Source organism: Pteropus medius, unplaced genomic scaffold (genome assembly GCF_902729225.1).
Source record: "Pteropus medius unplaced genomic scaffold, Ma_sr-lr_union100, whole genome shotgun sequence".
Lineage (NCBI taxonomy): Eukaryota > Metazoa > Chordata > Mammalia > Chiroptera > Pteropodidae > Pteropus > Pteropus medius.
In genome coordinates, this window is record NW_024353517.1 from 8559690 (window position 1) to 8577374 (window position 17685).

At 33.2% G+C, this 17685-nt stretch overlaps 1 protein-coding gene across 4 annotated transcripts in view; it reads right to left on the reverse strand.

Annotated features, from left to right (window-relative positions):
- FGF12 (fibroblast growth factor 12) overlaps positions 1–17685 on the reverse strand; it is a 479181-nt gene that overhangs the window by 144759 nt on the left and 316737 nt on the right. The gene's annotated exons all lie outside the window — the stretch shown is intronic.

The following is a 17685-nucleotide window of genomic DNA, read 5'->3' on the forward strand; positions in this document are numbered from 1 at the left end:
GTGTTCATTATTGATCTGAGTTTATTAGCTATTATTCTATCTTTTTAAATTCCTCTAACGAACTTATAAAGTAGATATAATGCATTTGATTTAAAAAATGGTGACAGGAACTTAAGTCACCTCAACTCAATCAGCAGCAAGAAGGAAACCACGAACCAGTATGACTGATTCCACACACTGTTCACACAACACCAGGCTGCTTGAGCAGAGCACAAGAAGTGTTCGGGTGCTGTGCCCACATGCAGGATGGAGTGTTCAAGCAGAGACTGAGTGACTACACAGGAATCAACCACCAATATTATCTTAGGCTAAATAATATTGAAAGTATTCAATGCTCTTAAAACTCCATGTATCTTGGTAATTATTTTAGAAAATTTTTATTTTTTTCTCTTTCTTTAGATGAACTGAATTAAACTACAAGAGGCTAACTAGATACAGAATATTGAAAATAGTAAATCTTTAAAGAATGAAATCCCATCCAATTTAATTCACTGAGTTAAGGTAATATTGATCTACCCAGACACTGGCCTTGAAAACTGACATAATGAATACTGTAATGAACACAAAAGAGTAATGGTAAAGTAATTGTGACAATACCATGAGATAAAAGCTGGATTAACAGCCACGCTTCACAAAATAGGCTTCCATTATGACTTGAGATGTGCTTTTTATGTCTAATTATGAAAAAAGGTGAAATAAGCTAAACTGATAATGGAAGATACATGTTGCCTCTCAACTGTATGCTATTTCAGCTTCTTAGACATGATTGTCAAGTGATTCTATCATAACATTCATAAAATAAATAATTATAAAAATTATATCTTTATGTATCTTTCTTTAAATATTCCAATGGGCTTTAAACTTCCATTGAAGCCTATTTAAAATAGTCATATTTAAAAATGCACCATAATTTACAATTTCCAAATGTACATAAAGAAATAATATGCTCTATTGCAAGGCACTACAATGTGTATTGCTAAACAGATACATATATTTCTTTACCTCTTGTTCATTAAATAGCACCAAGATGTAATTTTAAGGTACAAATATTCAAGAATACAACACAGAGAGAGGAAGAAAAATTATATTCTACGATTTAAGTATACATCTATCTAAATGTACCACCTCATTAACAGAAATGTATAAATTTTTAAAGCCCTGACAATAATAACTTAAAAGTCCAAGCTCACTAAGTAAATTCAAATACCACCAGTCCTAGCAAATATTAATCTTATTTTCATTTTCTTCTCACATAGCTGATGTTATGTGGTCAAAATGAGTGGTGTTTACATGTGCAGGACACTGTTCACGACGAAAACACAGACTCTACTTTGTTTTCACTCCTTTTTCCGCTTTTTGCTCCTATACCAGTGTTAAAATTTTGTCACACCTCTCCAATTGTGAGGAAATTCACACTTTTGTGTTACTTTAAACAAAGGAAAAATATAATTCAATTAATGTGTCATAAATCCATTAAGGAAAATGATTTTATTTACTTTTTAATCTCTATTAAACCATGATTAAATTGATATTTTAAATAGAATTAGCTTTTTTAATAATAGCACTGTTGAGATAAAGTTCACATATTATACAGTTCTACCAGTTGAAAGTGTACAATTCAATGATTTTTAGTATATTCAGAGTTGTGCAACTATCATCATAATTAACTTTAGAATATTTCATTACCTCAAAAAGCAACCCCACGCCCTTTAGCAGAGACCATTCCTATTCAGCATTATAAAATCATTAATTAACTCTCTGTCTCTATAGTTGTTTAGACATTTCATATAAATGAAATTACATAATATGTTTTTTTTGTGTGTGTGATTGGCTTCTTTAATTTAACATAATGTTTTTACCATTTAGCCATGCCGTAGCATGTGTCAATACTTCACTCCTTTTTATTGCCAAATATTCTGTTGTACGAATATGCCACACTTTATCCATTCATTATTTGATGGACATTTGAATTTTTTTTTCACTTTTTGGCTATTATGATTAATGTTGCTATGAATATTCGTGTACAAAAGTTTTCATGTAAACATGTTTTCATTTCTCTTGGATAGATATCTGGTAGTGAAATTGCTGGGTCATATGGTAACTCTACGTTTAACCTTCTGAGGAACCACCAGGCTGTTTTACTGAATGGCTACCTCCCTTTTCATTCCCACTATCAGTGTATCAGAGTCCCAGTTTCCCCATACCTCACCTACACTTGTTATTATGTCTTTTTAAAATAGCCATCCTGGTGGGTGTGAGGCAATATCTCCTTTTGGTTTTGATTTGCATTTCTTTAATGGCTGATGAAATTGAGCATCTTTTCGTGTGGCTATTGACTATTTCTATATCTTCTTTGAAAATACATGTATTCAGATCCTTTGCACACTTAATTGAGTTATCTGTCTTTTTAGTTTTAGTTGTAAGAGTTCTTTATGTATTCTAGATACACATTCTCTATCAGGAATATGACTTGCAAACTTTTCTCCTATCCTCTGGATTGTCTTTTTACCTTTTTGATGTCTCTTTTGAAGCACATAGTTTTTAATTATGATGAAAGCAAACATCTATTTTTCTTTGTTGCTTGTGCTTTTGATGTCATATCTATAAAACCACTGCTTAGCCTCTGATCACGAAAACTTAGCCCTATGCTTTCTTCTAAGAGTTGAAGCATTGTTTTAGCTCTTACACTTGAGTCCATGATCCATTTTGAGTTATTTTTTTATATATAGTATGGAACTTTTAAAATAGTTTTTTGGTGACATGCTATTAATCAGACTTCAAGGTGTTAAAGTCTTTTTATTGAAATAACTAAGAAAGTTCTTAGAAATTCCTTAGAAATATTAATAATAAACAGAGTATTTCATTAAATAATATATACATTTTTTAAAAACATATAACTTATTCCTGGATTTCTGTGTAAAAAAGAATCAAAATATAAGAATAATACAAATAACAGAAATTCATGACAAGAGTTAATGCAAATTTTAAAATTAAAAAATATGCCAAGACATAATATGTATTATGTTTCTATAGCCCTGTTTCCTTCTTTTATGACACTTAACAATTTCAATTTTTAATTATGATATGAAAGCACAATGTCCATTTCCTCTCATGATTACAGCACCTAAAATAGTACTCGGCATATGTTAAGTAAAAATATTTTTAATTAAATAGACGGGCAAATGAAAATGAATGACTATTAGAACTGGCACTTCAGGTGAAAGAAATATAACAAAAGGAGTAAAAAACAGTAAGGTTTACAAACAGTTTTGATCCTACAAATATTTTGCTCTTATTCTTCCCTCTGCTAGTATCACTATTCTCCTTGTTTGATGCCTCTTAATCCTTTAGGTTTTGTTTGACTATCATCTCCTTAAAGAAATTTTCATGGCAAAGCTACTTAAATTACTTTCTTCTATTATTCTCTGTTATAAAAATATATTTATCTCTTTCATAGCATTAATCCTAAATGACAAATTTTCGTATGTTTTGTTTACATGTTGTCTTGCTCTCCCACTACAGAAATGTCTTATATTTTATTTCCGATGCCTAAGACAATGTATGTCACAGTACCAATACTCAATAAATTATCAATTCTAGTAAATTGTTGAGTAAATAGGAGCATAGAAAAGCTGCTGATCCCTGTATTTTCAGGCAGCTTTACTGAAACCACAGGCAAACACAATATCCTTTTCCATGGTGGCTTTGTTTCCTCACTACTTCTCATGGTTCCCTACAAAGAGACCTTTTCATATCCAGTCAAATAGAAGAATGAAAGTTGAAGTAGTCATGCTTATTCATCTTCATCCTAGCTATGGAAAGAAATTTCAGAGGAAATATCCATCAATTTGCCATGAAAACACAAGCAGAAAGCTTCTGTCTCAAATCTCAGGTGAGTTCTAATCTATTTGGATCTGAATAACAGGTAATCTTTGCTCCCTCCAGTCTCTTCTGAATAGATGTTCATAAATTTTTCAACTAATATTTATACTGATTCAAAAAATCCTATGCAACCTAATGAGAAGACTACTCATGTGCATCCATTCTTCAATCTGCTCACTTGTGCTCATTCTTTCTTGCTCGCTTCACTCTCTCCCTCTTTTCCTCCCTCCCCTTTCTCTCTCTCATCTTTAAGTCTTACATTGTGTACATGTAGATTACAGTCTGGAGAGGTCTAGCAATTGTCAGGTACCCACCCAATATCCATTTCCCCCCTCCTATTAACAAAGCTTGGTTTGCATGGATATAGCAATGAAATAGCTAAAAATTAAAAACAAAAACAAAAACCCAGACATTTCTATAAACTCTTTCCACCTAGTGGTGATCATGTGACATAATTCTATCCATTAATGATATCACTGGAACTTCTGGGAAAGTATTTTCCTGATAAAGGCACCATCTCTTTCTCCATGCCCCTTTGCACTGCCTAGAATGTACATGTTAGCTGGTGCAATAGGAGCAATCTTCTACCATGAGGAAAAACATAAATAAATGTACATTCCTCGGCCCTCATGGACTCATTGATCAATAATTGTCTATCTCCAGACTTCTGGTTATGTGAGAAAACATGAGCCTCTGATCCCTTTAAACCACTTTTAAGGATATCTCTTTAACTTATAGCCAAGCTCAATTCCTAGCTGATACAGGAAAGTGAACTCAAGAAAATTGTCTTTAACAGTTGGTCTTGGGAAGTAAAATCATACGAGGGAATTTTCAAATTAGTCCGTGAGATTTTGTAGACATACTGACACCTCGGATAATCCACTGAATCATATGTAGGATCATGTGTAAAGTGACTGCCTAGTTATTGCCTAAATCCAAATCCAGGACTCTTCTGAGAATCAATCAAGAATTCTCAATAATTACAATAATTGGAAAAAAAAAAAACAGGCATAAACTGGAACTCTCCTGAATAAATCGTGACATATAGAGACCCCATAGGAAACTAACATTCTCAATGGCCTGAAAATAAAGTTCTTTCTTCCCAGTTGGAGGTGGCTGAAATATATGTCACTTTTGTCATATGCATTTTTATATATCTAATTAATTTCCTAAATATAATTATTAGATTTTAATTTTTTATGGCACAGAAACAAATATTAGGTATATCATAAATGCAGTAGGCCATAGGCTGGAAGTCTCCTCAAAATATAGCACTTTGTGATATGTCCCTGTCTGCCATCATTCTCATATGGCCACCTATCACAGTGTTTTGCGGTTTCGTTTTGAATGTTCTTGTTCACGATGCTGTCTATTCAAAGAGCCGAATTCTTGCTCTGACTGACTTGCCACTGTTTCTCTGCTTGACCAGATCTATATTCTATTCAAATCTCAATTGAAAACCTTCTGATTTCCCCTTTGTATTCAGCACTCATAATTTCTTGTTTTCCTCTCCCTGAAGTCTATGAAAGTCATGGCCTACAAACATATTTTATGTAGTATATTTCCCTCCAACTAAGTTATATGAGGAAACATTTTATAAAAAGAAAGTCCCCAAAAGTTGAAAAACTGGCTTATGCTTGGCAGGAGGCAGGGGTGGCGGTGTTGAAAGAAAATTGGTGTATATCATTTAATGACTTTTTTTTGGTTACAAACTCAAGAAAAAATTGCATATGAAAGTTACTAATTCTTACATTGATTTTGAAGGACAGGCAATGGATGGTAGAACTAACAGGAACAAGGAATCTTTTGCAGGGAATCAGGATAGACAAGAAAGCCATAGTAAAGTCATAACTCTTCACAAGAAGGCCAGTGGATAATCCTTCAGCAGGAATGATATAAGAAACATGGAGCAAATGGAACTTTAGCTTTCTTGGAAAGTCTGACTCTGAAAATTATTTCATTTCTTTAACAATTTCTAAGTTTGCCAAAAAAAAAAAAAATATATAACCCAAACTGATTCACACAGTAAGGGCAATTATCGGCTCATGAAATTGAAAACCTTGGAGATAAGACTGGCTTCAGGCATGTCTTCACGTACAGTTTCAAAGGATGTGAACAAAACCTGGTTTCTCCATCCTTTCACCTAGATCTTCTGTCCTCTGAATGTTGGAATCATTCTAAGACAAGGTTTATCCTCGTACTTTTAAAGTGGCTCTAGTCCTTTTACCTCTCAGCTCTAAATCTAGTTGGTTTTTTTTGTTGTTTTTTTTTTTATTTTTGTTTTTTGTTTTTTGTTTTTTAAGGCAACTCCTGCAACAGATCAAGTTAAGGCTTGAGTCTGAAGCTAACTGACTCTAATCAATGAAAAAATTATCAAATACTCTACATCCAATGTTGCATGGGCAGAGTGGCTAAAGATATTGGATTAGGCAAACCTGGAATCACTACTGAAACTAAAACTGGAATTAACCTGACCTGAATTTCATGGACTGATGGTAAGAAACTGACTAAGGATACATTGAGTAATTTCTTCAATATATCTGTTGCTGCTGCTTATGGTTAACACTGAGAATTGACTATGTATTAGGCACTGTGCCAGGGCTTTACATGCATCATTTCATTTAATCCTCACTATAATCCTATAGAGCATGCACTTTCATTATCATTCCCATTTTACATATAGGCAAACTGAGTCTAGAAGTTTAAGAAATTTCTATAATGGCACTGAGAAAGTAAGTTACTGAGCTGTGATTTAAACCTAGTTTTATTTCTAAAGCTTGCATTCTTAAATACTGCTTAATACTGCCTAATTTGCTAATGACTAAAGGAACACAAACTGGAAATTTGGATATATGGCTATGTGTTGGCCTAATGTGCCTAATGACAAGGTAGGAAGGAAAAAAATAAAATTTAGTATCATTTTCAAATGATTCAAATAGAGGTCCTCATTAGTGCTACTCTTAGAAGCTTAATCCTATTTTTATTTTCCAGTGAAAAATGTTATTAGAAATGCATATGCTAATTTTTACAATTAAGGCTAGCCCTGGAGCTAAAGTATTAATATTTTCTAGAAGTTATAAACTCTTGAAATAAAACCAACACTACTTACAACTGAAAACAACATAATAAGATAAAAATGGATGCTTACCATTATTCAGTCCTTACTGAAAGTATAACTAATGACCTGTAGATTCTCTCTGAAGAAAGGCATCATAATTCCAAAAAATTCATGTCACGTGTTTGCAGGCAACAACTGCCAGATTCTTAGGCTGGCAGGATTCCATATTTTCTTTATTTTTAGTTGAAAAGAATACCCCAGTTCAGTTTGTTAATGTATATGAAGGTAAAAAGAAATACACAAAATTAAGAATTCTTTTCTACGTGCTATGGCCAAAAATTAACCTAAAATGAAAAAGAAATGTTATAGAATTCAAGAAATCCATGAGTATATGGAAGAAAAAAAGTTATGAAATGACCTAAACTGAATATTTAACAATCTAATTTTAACAATCTAATTGCTGAACAATAGTCTGTGATTTGGCCTTTGACTTCTCTCTATGTAGGTGCCATCAACTTCAAAATTCTATGATTAATTTGGCATTAATGGTTAAGGTGTTCTCTCACTCCTGCTTCCACTTCCTCCTGCTCTCTTTCAATGGTAGGGACTTTTTGGAGATACCACTTGCCCCAGAAATAGTTCTGTAGTCTACAGCCATACCACCCTGAACGCACCTGATCCCCTCTGATCTCGGAAGGTAAGCAGTCTCAGGCCTGGTTAGTACTTTGATGGGAGAAATAGTTCTGCATATGCCTCAGATTTCACAAGGAAGTCACTTGATGAGAAAACTCAAATTCTAAATTCTATTTTGTACCCCAATTCAAGATGTTTTAAAAATCTGCTATTTCTTTCCAACACGGGGTAGAAATCTTTCACTGAGAAACTAACTGTAATGACCAGGTGGCTTCCCAGAAAGATGTCCTGGCCAATCTTTGCTCCCCATCCCATCTCTCTTTTATAAGAAGCATTTTTTAGTACAGAAAGGGAAACATGACAATATCAGCTCTTAAAACTACGACACAGCATTACTGTCAATTCAGGGAAGCATAAACAATATAATTTCTCTAGTAAACTTTTCATGTTTTAAAAGGACAGCCTATTCAAAGTTGAACTAATTAACCAGAAAGTGTGTAGAGTCACAATTAGGAAAATTATTACGAAAACCATAAAGACCAGAGAGCCAATGAAATATTGCCAGAATTAAATTGCATGAAATGTATCCATCAACTGATTCGACAAGATTTTAACAGATATCTTTACTTGGCAATTGCAGCTTTCAGTGTTATGGAATATATTAATCTGTAATAGATATGATCTCTAACTTTAAGGAGCTTGCATCTGATAGGATAGAGCATAAAAATAAACAAATCTGACAAAAAGAAGAAAGGAAATATACAGATAAATATATGAAAGTACAAAATATGGAAGATATTTCTGGCTGCAGAAACAGAAAAATTTTATTGGGTCCATGGTGGTGGGAAATTTTAGACATCTATGATCTTGAGGAAGCAAAATAAATTAGAGAAGTAAAAAAAAAACTCCTTATAGTTTCTGTAAAAATTAAATACAAACCTAAAAGCCCTTTAAAAACGGTAAAACTAAACAAACTATATTATTTGTACCGGTACGGCAATTAATACTGCTGCTATGACTATCACTGTTCTAGCCACTCTCATGACAACTTATAATACTACTTATGCATTAGAACATTGATTAACTTAAGTCACTTTATCACTGATTTAGCATCAAACAAAATTGGCCTGGGTTAAGAGTGTTAAACAATAAAAATTCATGTTAATGTAATTTTTACTTTAGTTTATTCCTCAGTTAAAATAAAAATTTGTATTAGTTCATAAGTTAACTCAAATTTTAGAAATAATTGGTACAAGGCCAGGACATTATCAATACAATTGTTTTAAGTTTATAAAGTAAATAAAGAATAATTGTACTCAGAAAACTAAACCTTTTCAAAATATTTTAATCATTATTAATTACTAAAATGCCAATCATATGTGTTCTAAGTGCATCAAACTATTCTTTAAAGACCCAATAGTTTTAGCCTAAAGACTTGTTTCAATCTATTCAAATTGCATTCTTAAGAACAATTTCCTGCATTCAAATATCAAGCCTCCCAAATTGTCGAAACCATTGAGTTATATTTTTACTAACCAAAGGATGTACCATATCTTTCTTTTTCTTTCATTTCCTTTTTCCAAGCTGGAGAAAATATATGGTAGGCAAAAAAAATAGATGTATTTAGTCATCCCAGGCTGCTATAACAAAATACTATACACAGGATGGCTTTAACAATAGACATTTATTTTAAACAGGTCCAGAGGTTAGAAAGTCCAAGATTAAGATACTGTTAGATTTGGTTCTTGGCGAGGGCTCTCTTCCTAGCTTATAGTCTATCACTATCTCACTATGTGTTCACATCACCTCTTCTTGTGTGCTCTACTTTCTCTTCCTCTTCTCAGAAGGACACTAATCCCATTATGGAGCCCCACCCTCATGAGCTCATCTAAGTCTAATTACCTTCCAAAGGTCTCACTTAGTACCATCACCTTGAGGGTTTGGACACATAGGTCCATAACAGGGGTGGGCGGAGTGGGGGGAAGAAGAGGCTACAAGGGGGGTACTGAAGGTAGAGTCCAAAGAGTATATTTATATAATGTGGCATTCACTGCAACTGGACAGGTATGTACACACATAAAGAATTTAACCTCATCTAAAAAGAGGTCTAGTATTTGCCCCTGGCTTCTTGGAAGTATATTTGTTTGCCTGAAATCTTTGGGCTAGTTAGAGAGTAACACTGTGATTTAGGGTAAGGACTTTGGGTCATTGATATCAGTCCACCTGGAGCCTGAAACAAGGCCAATCATTCAATCATGCCTACATAATGGAGACCCAATAAAAAGTCTTAACACCTAGGCTCCAGTGAGTTTCCTAATTAGCAAAACTCCATGTATACTGTTACATATCTATACCAGAAGAGTAACACACCCTGATTCTACAGGAAAAAGATAACAGAAACTCTGCACCTTCTTCTTCCCTATGAGCTTCTTACCTTGGCTGATTTTGATCTGCATCCTTTCCCTATAATAAACCATAACCATGAGTATAATAACAGTAATACCTTCCAGTGAGTTTTGTAACTCCTTCTAGCAAATTATTTAACCAAGAGTGGTTCTGGGAACCCTCCCCGTCAAACCTGCCTTTGGTGTCAGAAGTGAGGGTGGCCTTGGGGCCTGTGCTCTCAAACTTTGTAGTTGATCTAAACTCCCTTCCTGCAACAAGTAATTATGAAGGAAAGTGAAATGCCAGGAACATAAGATTCTTGTCTATTTTATCCACTTGTGTATGCCCGTTATATAGTTTAGTGCCTGGTATGTGGTAGAGTTGTAACAAATATATGTTAAATTAATTTTAGGTTTATTGAGATTGGCTTTGAGGACAAAGCAACATTTATGTTGTGGTTTGTAAGATCACCAATGTAATCATAGTTAACTATCTACCTATTTATGGAATTTGTTACATCTATTCTTGGATTGGCAAGTCTTTAAAATTCAACAAGTCTTCAATGAGAATTTTCCTTTACTAGAGAATGTAGTTAATGCTGTGATTGGCAGAAATACGTAGCCCATATAGCAAAGGTAAATGTGAATATAACATAATTTCTGCACACCAGATAAACAGGAGTTAAGTGCTACTTTATTAAAGCAAAAGTATCATCTTATTCTTATTGATATAGGTAAGGGAGAGAAGTGACATATAGGTTTGAGCTGAGCTACAAGGAAGGTTGAGAATTACATAGGTAAAGAATAGAAAAAGACAATATAACAACATTGCAATGTGACTATAATAGCATTATTTTTTCCTTTACATATTTTATTATACATTGACTCCATACAATAAGTACCTAAAATATTTTATCATCAACTTTTAACCACGGTTTGGAAATAACATGACATTATAATTTTATATCAAACAATGCTTATCTGCAATTGTTTTATGTATACAAGATTCAGTTCAAACTACCTAAATATAAAAAAATACCAATCTTTTAGTAAATACCAATCTTATAGTAAATTTCTAGAGGATGGTAGAAAGAAGAGATTTATTCATGTTCTACCCTCTATATATGAGGAAAAGATGACCCCTTCATTTCCACTCAAATGCTCTTAATTACTATGATAATTTGAGAAAATTCAGGTGCTTTTATAAGCTTTGTAAAAACTTGTAAACCTCAAAAATAATGAAACATTGAAGGCTATTAAATTTCAAGTCAGAACTGGTTAGATAGTAAAAATTTTTAAAAATTAAGAACACTCTGTGAATAAATTAAAATTTGTAGGAAAATCTTTCTCAAGAGATTGTGACACACAGCAGTATTTCCTAAACTATTGAAGAAGGTGTTTCAGGAAAAGAAGTTTCTAACATCAGTGAGCTTCTTTTGTTTAGGAAAGTGATGCCCTCTAGGACTCTAATATACTCTACTTCTTTTTTTTCCCCTAAAAAGGTTGTATTTCATGCCATTAAAAATTATTTTAGACTTCCTTTCAAAAAGGCACCATGAGTATAAACTTAACCAAGGAGGCAAAAGACTTTTTCAGTGAATACTACAAAACATTGCTGAAAAGTAATTAAAGAAACAAATAAATGGAAAGACAACTGTATTCATGTACTGGAAGATTTACTATCGTTAAAATGTCCAAACTACCCAAAACAGCCTATAGTTTCAATGTAATTCCTATAAAATCCCAATGGCACTTTTGTAGAAATAAAAAAAAAAAAAATCTAAAATCACATGGAATCTTAAAGGATCATGAATAATCAAAACAATCTTGATAAAAAAGCAAATCTAGAGACCTCATATTTCCTAATTTCAAAACATTAGAAACTCACAGTAATTCAAAGAGTGTGGTACTAGAAGAAAGGCACACATATAGTTGAATGAAACAGAATAGAGAGCTCAGAAATAAACTTGCATATACAGGTCAAATGATCTTCAACGAGGGTAGCAACACTACACAATGGAAAAAAGATAGTCTTTCCAACAAATGGTACTGAGAAAATTGAAATCTATATGCAGAAAAATAAAGTTGGACCCTCACCTTATGCTACATATGAAAATTAACTCGAAATGGGGTAAAAACCTATATGCAGGATCTGAAACTGTAAAACTCCTAGAAGAAAACATGGAAGTGCTAGGCGAACTTCACTGTGATACATTAAATGGACTCAGCAATATTTTTACTCTGAAACATAATGACTTTATGATAGTAACTTATATTTCATACTGCTTTATAGATTACAAAGCACATTCACATATACGACTTTATTTTATGTTTTTATTTAATAAATATTGAATGACAACAATGAGAAGAGTATTAGGAAAAATAAGGCTTTTACACAAATAGACATAGAAGACTTAAATGGTGTTGTAAGTCTAGCATGTAAGTCAAGTCTTGCTCGCCCAGGCTTCTCCCCACATCCCCTACCTTGCCTCCCAAGCTCCCCATTATATCCTCTACATTGTTAATTCCTTTCGCCTCCTAACCTAGTGAGTCAGTGAGATCTTTTGAGTGGAGTAGAGCAGGGGAATCAAGAAGTGCAGGCAGGTCTCTGACCCTCCCTCTGCTGCTGTTTGGTGTCACGTACAACTTTATCCTGATGCTCAACAAAAAGGAACGGGAATGACAGTAACAAATAAGATTTCGCCACTGAATATTGTGATGTGACTGTAGCAGTCTTATATCTGAAACTCAATAAGCAAACCACTGCATTACAAAACAGCTAAATATGCAGGTCCAAAAATGAAGGTATTCTTTTTAACTGCCACATTCACTCTGAATTGAATTTGGCAATAATTTCTTAGATATGAAACCAAATGCACAGGCAACAAAAGCAAAAATGGACAAATGAGACATCAAACTAAAAAAGCTTCTGCATAGCAAAGGACAAAATCAACAGAGTAGAAAGGCAACCTACAGAATAGGAAAATATTTGCATATCATGAGGAGTTAATATTCAGAATATATAAAGTACTACAACAAAAAAAAAATTAAAAATTGAGCAAAGAACTCAAATAGACATTTCTCCAAAGAAGATATACAAATGGCCAACATGTATGGAAGAAAAAGTACTCGACATCACTAATCCCAGGAAAATGCAAAACAAAATTACAATGAGCTATTACTTCATACCTGTTAGAATGACCACTATCAAATATAAATATGAAACAAGTGTTGGTGAGGATATGGAGAAATTGCAACACTTGTCCACTGTTGGTGGGAATGCAAAATGATGCAGCTACTCTGGAAAATAATATGGAGGTGCCTCAAAACTTTAAATATACAACTACCATATGACCTAGCAATTCCACTTCTTATTATATACCCAAAATAATTGAAAACAGGATCTCAAAGAGATATTTGCATACCCATGCTTATTTCAGCATTATTCCCAATAGCCAAGATATGAAAATAATCTAAATGTCCATCAACAAATGAATGAATAAAGTAAATGTGGTCTACACATACAGTGGAATATTATTCAACCTTTAAAAAGAAAGAAATCCTACCATATGCTACAACTGGATGAATCTTGAAGACATCACTTTAAATGAAATAAACTAGTCATAAAAAGATAATACTTCATGATTGCACTCGTATGAAACATCTAGGGTAGTCAAACTCAGGAATAGAAAATAAAATGGTATTTGCCAGAGGCTAAGAGGAGGAAAAGGGGGTAATTATTCAATGAGTATAGAGTTTCAGGTTTGCAAGATAAAAAAGTTCTAGATATCTGTTGCATAACAATATACATATAGTTAACACTACTGCAATGTACACTTAAAATGATTAAAATGGTAAATTTTATATGATTTTTACCACAATAAAAAAATAAGAAGAGGGGGGAAAAAAAGGCATGGGTTCAGATTATGATATATCCACTTTGCTCCAGACAAATAGCAATGATGAATAAAATATAAAAATATAAGGTATAAATGACGTAGTCAGAATCAAAGCCAGCTAAGCACCCATGTAAAATGGAAAAAAGCACTGAGCAGGTCACAGCTATAAGCCTACTGGGCTTCAAGTACTGAAGGAGGCTGTGTGACCCAGAGTTCTGCTCTGCTCAGGTCAATAGAAATTAAAGCCCTCTGTGTAGGTAGAGCCAGGCTACCTGACCATACCAGGGGCTGGGATAGTTTTCCTGTTCAAACTCTAAAGCAGCTGAAATAAAAAATGTTGCTACTACTTTAGGCAAGATGTAATGATAGCCATAGACTCACAATGAGGAACTATACCAAGCCGCATCCTAGCCCAGGCCTCCTTCCCTAACTCCAATGTTACCCTAAGATAAGAACTCTGAAATGACTCTTAAAATATTACTCTAAACTAGGGCCACTTCAGACTGGATAGAGGCAACCAAAAAATTGTGAGAAAATAAGGGCAGATCTCAGAGGAAGAAGTAGATCCAGGAGAGGGAAAGAGAGAGAAAAATGTGCCTGCAGATCAAAATTGAAAATACATAAAGAAATTTAAATTTTAAGATAATCTAAATCTACTTTGAAAAAGGCAGCTGACAAAATCAACAATTAAAACATGGATTAATTACAAAAGAAATTAACCTTATGGAAAAGCCTGACAAAGGATTATGATAATGCTTAGAGAGATAAATGAGTTAATGAATCTTTATAAAAAGAGACAGGTAGTAAAAACAGGAAGAATAAATTAGGAACAGGTAAATATTAAATGGAAACCATTAGACATCTAAAAATGAAAAATACAGTGAAATCACAAACTAGATGGTGTAAATTTTAGAGTAGATGAGTTTGAAAGTTTCTAATGTCAGTTGTTTAAGCAGAACTCTGGATCAGCACAAGAAACTGGAAAACAAGATAGAGAAATAAATTGAATATTGGTTAAGAGTTAAAATTTTCCAGAATTTAAGAACTGTGATTCTTTGAATTAAAAGGGAATTTTGAATTCATAACAAGATAAATTAAGATAAACTCACAACTAATATTATAGTTAACTTGTAAAACATGAAGTATAAAGAGAAAAATACCCTTTAAGTTTTCTATATAGATTACCTACAAAGGAAAGAATATTAAACTGACGGCAAACATCTCATAGTCAATAATAGATGTCAGAAGTCAATATAATATAAAAGTGCAGGGAAAAACCTACCTACAATTGTGTAATGAAAAAGAAGGCATTTTCAGTTACCAGGATAAAGTGAATTCACCATCTACAGACCCATATACACAATTATAGGGAAAAAAGATAAACTCAGAGGGTGAAATTTGATACATACACACAAAAACAAAAACCAGACACATAGAAATTCTTTTAAAGATTGCAAAATTTAACTATTAGCTATAGAGCAATTTCTTATCATGCATATGATTTTGTTTTAAAGTGTAACTAATCAAATTGGTAAGAAGAGTGGTGGTGTTTACTAAACAAGAAAACATCAAGGTCTATCAGCTGTTTGGAAGGAGAACAGAAACACTAAAAATATTTAGCATACTATATGCTTATGTAGCTGTGTTTTTTAAATAAGGGTAAATCACTAAAGGAATAGAATTATAACCTACATTTACAAACTAACAGAAGAATAAAAATAGAACAGAAAAATGTTTCCATAATGTAAAGAAATAAAAAAAGAATATAGTAGCAAAAAATACATAAACTACAATGGTAAAAACAAATCCAGATGCGTCAACAATCTCACTGAATACATATGAATTAAATTCACCTATTAAAATATAGATTTTCAGACTGGATCTTAAAACTTTGGTTCTATGCTACCTGTCAGTCACCCCACCTTTTCCACTCTCCTTCTCTCTCCCAGGAAGGAGAAATCAGAAGTAACAAGGGAATTTATTCCTGGCTTAAATATGAATACAAACCAGGTAAATGACACTAGATAAATGATAACTTTTATGAATTTCTCTTAGACGCTCAGTTTGCTTCTTGAGGATCTTTTGGGTTTGCCCTAAGTCATACATCCCTCTCCCACCCTTTCCTTACCATAGACTCCAGTTATGGCCTTTATTGGTATGCCTACCTACACTGTTTCACATAAAGTAGGAATCTCTTTTCAAATACCTTCGAACCTTAATATATACCAAAATACCTGAAGAAAACCTATGTTAACAGCCTGTTTTAACTTACCACAAGGCTCCTGCTGTGTTAGCGCTCTCCTGCTGAGGCATACCACACAGACAGCACCAGCAAGAGGTGTAAATGAAGCTCTGATATCCAATTCTCTTTCAGATCTGCCTCCCCAATACTGGCCCTTTTAGTCTCATAACAAAACCTTCAGGTTAGGCCCACTGTTTAAAAGTAAAAACCGGCATTTACTCCTATTAGTCCCATTCAGAAATAGGGTGATTTTGAAAGTAGGAACCCTGATGATCTAAGTTAGTGATGCCATGCTTATAATTAAAGGGAAATTGTCCCTGTAGCTTTACAGGACCAGAAGCAGGGAAAAGCATTGTGACTCTTGGTATGAGGAGGAGAAGTGAAAAATCTAGATACCTAAAATAGGAAACTCAACAACAGGTGACTATTGGCTTTACTAAGGTGTTAGGTCCTTTACAAAGAAGCATCTACAGTAAAATTCTCCTACTAAGAATATCTTAAAACCTCCTCCTATGGGCTCAAGTCATACATCCCTGAAAAAGCTACAGAGTATAAAGTTCAATCATCTCATACTGAATATCCAGGCTCCTCTCCCAGGAACGCTGGAGTTGCATCCAACAGGGTGACCCTCCCCCACCTCCGCCCCATACACACACACACACACACACACACACACACACACGCACATGCACACGCACACACACACATTCCTACACAACTACTTCATGTCTACAACACCACTACGAGATTTTCCGTGTTTTTCATTTTCCCAGATTTCTGCAAATCAACTCTGGTCCGAAGATGTGAGCTCTACAGTTTTTGTGGAATTACAATCTGAATTATGATTTTTTAAATACAAATAAATAATGGTCTTCTAAACATAAATACAAATATAACATATTCTATCTTTAAATGATTTAAGTCTTTAAATCAACACTATCCTAAGATCATTTCTATGCTTTAGTTTGTAGTACATTCAAATTTTTTAAAAAGTTTAACAAACTGGAATTATTCAAAATAAAAACCTATTATCTGTTTCTAATTTTAATTCTTATATTTAATATATAGACTTGCAATAACTAGACATTAAGAACTGTTAGAATTATGACATACTAAGAATGAAAACCCATCATTTTGACCAAAAATGTAGTTACCTTTAAGTATTATTTTGAGTACAAATGGTTAAAAATTATGTTTGTAAACATCTAGTATATAAAGATATATTTAGATCTGAATATGTTCAAGAGTAAAACAGTAACTTTAAGAATTCCGATATAAATGACAGATGTATTACTAATAGCAAGCATAGTATACCAGAGGTTCATTTAACTGAATATTGAAAAAGTTTAATAGAAGTTATTCAATAACTAATTTAGAATCTAGTAGGCATAAGTGAACTTTCTGAATAACCTTGTGTTATTTACTGAGAACACAGAAAGTAAAGATGGAAATCTGTAACCATGATATCCAAGGATATTTCTTCATGAAATACAAATAGACAACTCTCTTATGAGAGAACAGAAATTATATATACACAAGATTCAGTGCAGCCACATTCTCTCAATGCATAAATTATTATCTTGAGAA